Source organism: Arvicola amphibius, chromosome 11 (genome assembly GCF_903992535.2).
Source record: "Arvicola amphibius chromosome 11, mArvAmp1.2, whole genome shotgun sequence".
Classification (NCBI taxonomy): Eukaryota; Metazoa; Chordata; class Mammalia; order Rodentia; family Cricetidae; genus Arvicola; species Arvicola amphibius.
This window is the reverse complement of record NC_052057.2, coordinates 118,551,028-118,560,025: the sequence shown is the minus strand read 5'-3', so window position 1 is coordinate 118,560,025 and position 8,998 is coordinate 118,551,028. Positions and strand designations below refer to the sequence as shown.

At 46.4% G+C, this 8,998-nt stretch overlaps 1 pseudogene; it reads right to left on the bottom strand.

The window, feature by feature from the left end:
* Positions 1 to 1,439: 1,439 nt before the first annotated feature.
* On the bottom strand, positions 1,440 to 1,895 carry LOC119826663 (annotated as a pseudogene).
* Between the last annotated feature and the right edge of the window lie 7,103 nt (positions 1,896 to 8,998).

Here is an 8,998-nt window from a genome sequence, read left to right as displayed (position 1 = left end):
CGAGGAAAAAGCACTAGGAAGCAGTCATTGCTATTTCTTGACTGTAGGTGTCATGTGACTAGCTGCTTCAAGCTCCCAAGGCCCTGACTTCCATACCGTGGTTATCAATAGCTTGACCCGTGAGCCAGGACAAAGCCATTTTCCCTGAGGTTGCTTTTGTCAGAGGATTTTATTGAAGCAACAGAAATTGGTGCCGAGGAGTGGAGCCACAGCTGTGAAGAACCTACGTGGTTCTCAGACCATGGGACTGTGCTGGCACTAACCTGTGGAAGGGTTAGGGAGTGGAGCCACGGCTGTGAAGAACCGACGTGGTTCTCAGACCACGGGACTGTGCTGTCACTAACCTATGAGAGGGCTTAGAACTCTGGGTTAGGAAAGCCCTGGAATGCCAGCAGAGAAGCTTAAAGGGCCATTCTGGTGGGAACTTAGAAGACAAGAATTCAAAAATCAAGGAGGACCTGAGGCCCCCGGTCACGTGACTTCACAGGAAAGTAAGGACTCTGTCATGGCCTGGGAATAAGGCTCATTCTTGTGATATTTTGACCAAGAGTGTGGCTTCATGTTTGCCAATGCCTGGGATGAAGTTTAATTTCAAGATAACGGACTGGTTGGCTTAGCAGACGAGAGCTGAGAGACAGACAGAGAGCAGCAGCTGATGCTGAGAAGGCAGCTGTAATGGTGAGAGAAAACTCGTGCTACGAAGAGACCAGAAAGGTGTCCTGAGGGGAGAGCCTCAGCCTTTGGAGGCCCTGTGGTATGAAGACCCACACGCATTTAAAGAAAGTCTGGGCTGAAGGGTTCATTCCCCCAGGGAAAGGGTTCGCAGGGTCAGCACCGCACACGCAGAGTCAGTGCGGCTGGGGAGGGGGGGCTTCATCTACAGCTGCTGCTGAGCTTGGCGGCAGCGTCCATGCGCTACTGGTTTGAAAGGCGTGAACCATGTAAGTGCTCTGCCCCATGGTTTCAGACAGAAGCTGAGCTCGAGCAAGGTACAACTGAGTTAAAGTCTCTACAGAGAGGCGCTGAGAGGCTAAGAAGGTTAAGTTCAAAGTGCAGTGAGATCCCAGGATATCGGAGGTGCCAGGACCACAGAACATCAACCAAAGAGAGCCACAGGCGCTGAGTGGAGCAGCCTAGGAGAGAATCTGTATGACACAGAAGGCTGAGCTGGAAGGTCCAGGCAGGTTCATCACAAGACCCAACTCTGGAGGAGCAGTTGTAGGGTTTGGTGGTTTCCCTTCTGGATTTTGGCTTGCTTTGGTATGACCGGTTTGTTGTGTGTTGTTGCTGTTGTTGTTGTTGTTGCTTGCTCTGTTCTTGTTCTTCCATTTTGGAATAGGAATTTTTACTCTGTGTTATTTTATGTTGGAAGTGTGTAACTTTATTTTTTAACTTTTTTTTATTCAAAGTGATTTTATTGCTCGTGTAAACAAGAGAATTTATGCCACTAAAGCAGAGGCTGTGGATGACTCATATTTCCAGTTGGGTGGGAGGACCCGCTTGGTCTTATAGTAACGAGCCAGCCGGTGAATCCTGCTCTCTATCAGAATCAGGCGGAATTTAGCATCCTTGTCCTTTCTGTTCCTCTCAAGATGCTTTCGGACAGCGTCTGCCTTCTTAATCAAATGGTAGAGGTCCTCAGGGAGATCAGGGGCAAGGCCTTTGGACTTAAGGATTCTCAAGATTTTATTACCAGTCACAAAACGGACCTGGGCCACACCGTGCGAGTCCATCAGGATCACACCTATCTGGGAGGGAGGGAGGCCTTTCTTGGCCAGTTTGTAAACCTGCTCCTCCACGTCGTCCTACGTCAGCTTCAGCCACGTGGGGACGCTTCGGAGGTAGGGCAGCGCCAACTGGGACAGGCCCTTCCTGGGAGTGTGCATGCGACCCATGATGGCGGAGGTCTGGCAGCAAAGAGCTATTTTTTAACTTTTTTTAAAGCTCCATTAAGAGACTTTAGGCCTTTAAAGAGCTGGAATTGTTAAAGACTATGGAGACTTTTAAAGTTGACCTGAATGTGTTTGTATTATAACATGGTCTATAAAGACAGAGTGGAAGATTACGACTTAAGCGTGTGTTTGGTTATCAGACTGATGACAAACAGAGTTGCCATGGTTACTGCTAATTGTCAACCTGACAGAAACTAGAATCATCTGGAAGATACATATCCCCCTGTAGTGAGGTTTGAACAGGAAATATCTCCCACAGGTACATGTGTTGGAATCCGAGGTCCTCAGCTGTGGAACCTTCAGACATGAAGCCTGAGTGGTGGACATAGGCCACGAGGAATGGATCTTCAAAAGTTATGACCCAGCCTTGCGTACTGATCCACTAAGATGTGAACAAGTCATACAGTATGCCCCAGTAGCTACAGAGCAAACTGCTCCAACCACCATTCCATCCTTGCCGTAATGACTTTTAGCCCCTGAGCCTGTGGGTCAAAAGCCCTTCCTTTCCTAAGCTGTGAGGTATTTTGCCCCAACAATGAAGAATAACTATGACACCTAGTTTGCTCTCTGGTGAGCTTTGGGAAGGCCCTTTGTGTCTGAGGTGACTTTGAACCTGCTGTCTCCTGAGTCCGTTCAGAGGTCACACAAGGAAGAGAGCTAACGGTTTAAAGCCAAAGACCCTGATTTCCATTTCCATCCTAACCGTGCACATTGAGCGGTTGGACCTAGTAGTCCCCTATGGTGACACGAGGATAATTTCTAAACTAAGATGCTGTCTCCAAAGCAGTCAAGGAAGTGCTGACTCAGCAGCCTTTCTGCTGCTGTCAGCAGCAAAGGTGGTGGTGGTGGTGGTGGTGGTGGTGGTTTTGCATTTTCATAAGATAGGGTCTCACTATGCAGCAGAACTCAGCATGGTGACTGGTGATTTGAAGAGGAAGGAACCCCATCAGCTCACATATTTGAATGCTTGGTCACCAGGGAGCGGCACTATTTGATAGAGATTAGGCGGTGTGGCCTTGTTGGAGTAGGTGTGGCCTTTTTGGAGGAAGTGTGTCACTGGGAGTGGGCTTTGGGGTTTCAAAAATTCAAGCCAGACCCAGTGTCTCTCTCTGCCCGCTGCCTTCAGATCTGGATCTAGAACTCTCAGTACCATGTCTGAGTGCATGCTCCCCTCCATGCTGACAATGGGCTAAACCTCTGAACTGTAAGCCAGCCCCAATTAAATGTGTTCCTTTATAAGAATTGCCACAGTCATGGTGTCTCTTCACACCAATAGAACGCTGACTAAGACATTGACCAAACTGACCTTGAATCTCAAATGATCACCCTGCCACTGCCTCCTGAGTGCTGGGATCACAGGCAAATACTGCCATGCCAAACCTCAAACACTTTTTAAAAGTCTTAATTATCTATTCTAGACTCAACTTCCATGAAGACATTCATATTTTACATATATCAATTAAATCTTCTTGAGCTCATTTATATATCAAGATGTAAAGCTTCTCAAAATAAAATAATGCCTTTTTAATAACACAAAAGGCCATGTGCCCATAAAAAGGAACATGCGAGTGAATCTCAAAACCATCATGCTAAATGAAAGAAGTCAGACTCTGGTGCTACAAGTTATGTGGTTATTTTTATCTGCCAAGTGCAGAAAATGGAACTCCATAGACATCTCTCATAAGAGTTGCCTTTGTTAGGGATGAGAGATGATAGCTAGCAAGCATGGAATTTCTTCCTGGAGTGATAGAAATAAAATGTTTAGGGTCAAGAGAGATGGCTCAGTAGTTAAGACCACAGGCCAGTCTTCCAGAAGATTCAGGTCCCATTCCCAGTACTCAATGGGGCAGTTCACAACCATCTGTGATTTCAGTTCCAGGGGTGATGCCCTCTTCTGGCATCCATGGGTACTGCATGCCTGTGGTATATAGCCACATACACTACCCACATACACAAAACAATTTTTTTAATCTTTAAGAAAGGAATATTTTAAATGAGATTGTGTTTATAGTATACAGCTGATATTAATAAGCCCTGAATTACATGATTAAATGTGTAAATTTTATGACCTTTGGATTGCACCCAAATAAAGCTTTAAAAAATATGCATTCTTTTTATGATCTCCAATATAAAAATGTTATTGGGGAAAAAGAAGGGATGTGTGCTCTTGAAGAATTTCATGCGGTTAGTTCTTTCTCTTACCCTAAGACCTGCCTACACATAAAAGTCACCAATGCAAGTTCTCCCTCCTCAGAACCTCTCTGATCCCACAACATCAGCTACCCTTGGAGCTCCTGGGAATTCAGACTCTGGGGCTGCACTCAGAACTGTGATTTGAACTTAAAGCTGGTGAACACATTCAAGTCTGAGAAATACTATCCCAGAGCATTGTACAATGATGTCTGTGTCCTCAAGAAGCCTTTGCCCTTGTCAGGCCTTGATCTTTTGTGACTCTAATATTTGATAGGAATCTTTTGTCAGAGAACACTCTTGTTTTCCTGAAATCGGGTAATTGGAAAAAACCAAATAGCTTCTCCTCAAATTAAAGACCTTTATTACCTGTTATAAACAATGCTAATTAGTAGCTCCTGTCTGCTTCAAAGAATTGACCAGATGTTTATGTGCGGCTGCATCCAAAAATGTAACGCCAGGCATCCAAGGAGATAGCTGTTACCTCCCTTTCTGGATGGACACGGGAGAAACCAGTGCCCATTTCCTGTGCTGCGAGGCCTCCCCACAGTCTGTCGTGTTGGGAGGAATGCTGATATTCCTCTCAATAACCACACTTAGCATGACCATCAGATGGTCAGCACTGTGCACTGGAAAGCAACCTAAAAGTGAGCAAGGCCCTGTGTTTTGGTGCCACAAATGAATAATACATCAGGAACCTGGCTTCCCATTAGTCTGCTTCTGGTGTGAGGGCTAGCCACCACATCTTTTAGAAACTGATTTGGGAACCTGTTAATCACAGAAAAGACCAAGATACACACCAATGCAAAGTATTCATCTCTCTATCATATCCTCCTTTAAATGTAAACAAACATTTGTAAACAATAATTTAGGGAATTTGGATGTAGTTCTCTCCAAACTGATTCCTGCTGTTTATTGGGTGAAATAATTTGCTCTGTTTTCAGCCAGCAATTCTGTATCAGTAAATAGAGCAATTGAAGAAGACACCGATATCAATCTCTAGCCTCCACATGCACACACATGAACAAATGCACATGTGTACACACATACATACCACACATACATACATGGAAAGAAATGTTTAAGTAAACACCATCAAAATACAGTTATTTTCCTGTATGAAAGATGACACAGCAGGCTGGAGAGATGTCAGTGATTAAGAGCATTGGCTGCTCTTCCAGAGGTTCTGAGTTCAATTCCCAGCACCCACACATCAGCTCACAACCACCTATAATTGTAAACCCATGGGATCCAATGGCCATTCCTAGTTCGCAGACACACATGTAGATATAATACCCATATATAAATATATATATATAAAACATACATGCACATATACATACATAAACACATCTGCAATCCAGGATTCTGAAGAAAGACAACAGCTCCATAATTTCCTTCTACGCAGCTATTCCTCCAAAGTAAAGTGGGCTCAGAGACGCACTGCATGGCAGCACACGCTGTAGGGAGCCATTCTTTTCCTGGTCTCCATGCTGGACGGACACGCTCATGCCTGCCTGCCCTGCAAGTGTCATTCCCTCTGTCACTCAGCTCCTTCCTTGGGAAAATAGAAGTTAAGAGACTTGCGGGTCCTTCCAACTTGGCTCAGAGATGGAGGTCAGGCTGCAGCTGGTCGGAGACAGGCACATGTGGACCTTCTCCCTAAGCAGCGTGGAGATGGGGGCATAGGACAGAGCGCACTACTTGGCAACAGATGGAGCCGCTTGGCAGGTCATGAGTCTCCTCTGAGCACGCCGGGGGGGGGGGGGGGGAACAGAAGTGTTTGATGTATTGTGTTTTGGGGGAACAGACAATAAAATAAATGTCAGTATGATGGAGAAGAAGGAACTTCACTGGGTGAGAAGATGCTGAAGATAATTGGAGATGGGGGGAACAATTTGTATTTGGCACCATAAAAAGAGATTATCATATGTGTCAAGGTTAAAGAAAAATATCCTCTATTGGATGCAGAGATTTGTTTTGGAAACTCAAGGGGAGCTGCTGCTTTGCTAAAGAAAAACAAAAAACTGGGACCATCTAACAAAAACCCCACACCAGACACAATTAGCCCTCTTTTGAGGTGTTGGCCAGGGCTGGCTAGAAGACTCCAGAAGCATACAGACTACTGTGGTTGCCCTCGGTTATACTCCAGAGGTGGAAGATGAGTCTGTGTTGGTGAAAACACCGTGCATTTCAGAAACAGGACCCGGGGCCTCTGAGCTGGAGCCGACCTGAACACCCTCTCCCTGGGGGCTGGCTTTCATGGTCCTAGAAGGTGCCCATGCAGTCTCCCAAAGAAGAGAGGCACCCAACCTATGAGCCACATCCACAGCCAGCATGGCTCAATGACCTTACAGGTGTAGTAGTGGCACACAAACCTTGGCCGTAACTAACATCTCTTTAATTGGACTAAAAGCCTAGCTAACAACTCGGTGCTGGTGAGATCAGGGTTGTTAGAGGAAAACATGCAGCCACTAATTCACTAAAGCGACATAATCCCTAACACAAATCTCCAATCGTTCGTCCTTATACCCACAGAGAAGGGCAGTCCTCACTCTCTTCCGGGACACTTCTCTTTCCACTACAGAAAACCACAACCAATGGAAATGCAGAGTTGTGAGCCCAATCCTAATGGGTTCATCTACAAAACACTCCCCACCTAAGACAGGAAGACCGTAAGAACCAGAGGGCCAGGGAACTTGCTGTGAGAATCAGGTCCTCTAGCAGTGTTTCCTGCTCCAGCCTCCAGAGTGCTAAGGCTTCTGGTGACAGTCACCAAGATCCAGGCTGAATATCTTTTATCTCGCTGCTTAATTTTACTCAGAAGGAGCAACTGCCTGGAATCCATGTCAATGATGCTACCACTGTGTTTGATATTTTAGGAAAACATTAGCCATGTCTGCCGGGGAGCTGGATAGAGGTTCACACGCCACCTTTGCCGCCTAGTCCTACAGGGAAAGATAGTCTATCACAAAAGATATGTTTTCCCTCTAAGACTTTTAAGTTTCAAAATTCTTGCTGAATAAGAGATGCAATGATAATTGTATATTGAATTTCATCAGTCTGCTGATTCATTCAGGGGATACCTGCACACAGCAGTCAGAAGGGCTTCAGCAAGAGCAAACAGATGAGACAAATGGCTTTGAGCCCCTGAGCCCCTGATGCTGCGCGCCACACCCCCCCACCCCGTGCTCTATGCGCTAAAACCCAGTTCGCGAGCCTCGGGCAAGGGGCTGGAAGTTGAGGAAACGCAGAGACAGACTGACACACGGACCTTTCAACACTGGAACCAAAAGCCCTCTTTAATAGCACCATGGAGGCTTAAATACCCTGCAGTCAATGGCCAACAGATGAAAATCCCATCCTCTGATCCTCTAGGCTAGGCACAGCTTTTAGTAACTTCAATTAGAAGGCTCTAGACAGGGAAGAGCAGCTGAAGGCCAGGACTTAATTGGTCCCAACCAATAAACCAACCACAAGAGCTATAGAGGAGCGCACTGAGGGAGCTCAGATGGGTTGGAATGGCCCCCACAAGATATCCCCATGTACGGCCCCTTAAAATGTGTGAATGTGACCGTCTATGGCAAAAAGGGGGGGAGGGAATGGGGAGGAAGCGGTCTTTATAGATATAATTAAAGTGCTCATGATGACAGGTTACCCCGGACTGGGGGTGGGTCTCAAATGCAATCACATGTCCTTATAGAAAGCAGAGGGAGATTTGACACGGGACAGAAGATAGGGCATTGTGACCACAGAGGCAGAGAATGGAGTTGATTAACCATAGCCATAAGGCAAGGGATGTCGGCAGCTGCTGGAACCTGGAAGAAGGATTCAAGTTTCTTTGGTCCTATCTGGTTCTTGATTCACACAGATCTCGATGTCAGTCCTGAGCTGAGTTCCAGTGTCCAGCCTCTAGAACCATGAGGAGATAAACTTCTGTTGTTCTGCTCCAGCGTCTGTGCGATTATAACATTGAAAAATGAGCAGGCGTCCTGAACGCTCTTGGGAAAGTGGGGATGTTGGGAGAAGCTTTAGGAGCTGATCCTGGCTGATTTAAGCACTCCCCTTCCCTGGAGGTGGTACTAGTAGGGGAGGGGCTCTTATCGTGGGCCAGTGGGCTTGAGGTCAGATGGAGGAGTAGCTTAAGCAGCAGGAAGGCTCTGGCAAGCTCCAGTTGTTAGTGTCAGGGGAAGCCTCCAGTGTCCACGGCAGAGCTGCAGAGGAAAGATGGGTGTCGTAGTCATCTCTTGTCTGTGTCACCGACTCCTACCCAGAATTCCTGAAACTGTAATCTGGTCAGGGGACGCTTAAACTGGTAGTGTAGAGAATGGATGCCATCCTCTCTGGCCTCCTTGGCTTAGATACAGGGTGGGAGTCCCATGATTATAACACAGAAGGGAATTCAACAACCAAAACCAATAATAATAACAAAGATACATAACAGGAGACAGTCATATGGATGGCTTCAGGGGGAAAGAGGTGAGTTACGACCTAAAGAGCCATTAGAAGCCAGTCTGAGCATTCATAGCACTGAACCGTACGTAGGCCACACATACACATGCATGCCATCCCCACACGTTCTCTGGTCTGGCCGCCACCCCCTCCTCTGACTTTCACATCTCTTTCTTGCGCTCTTGACCAGGAAATGTAAGGCAGGCTTCAAACAAAGATATCACGTATGGCCGTTCTCCACCTGTATCCTTGGAACTTGACTCAGAATCCCCCAGAACATCCCAGAACTAAGAGCAAACGCTGTCATCACTGAAAGTAATTGTGTATTAGGTTGCCTAGCAACTCTGGGTTGTTTACGTGACTGACTATTGGTCTAGACACATGTGAGTATACCTTTAGCTCTC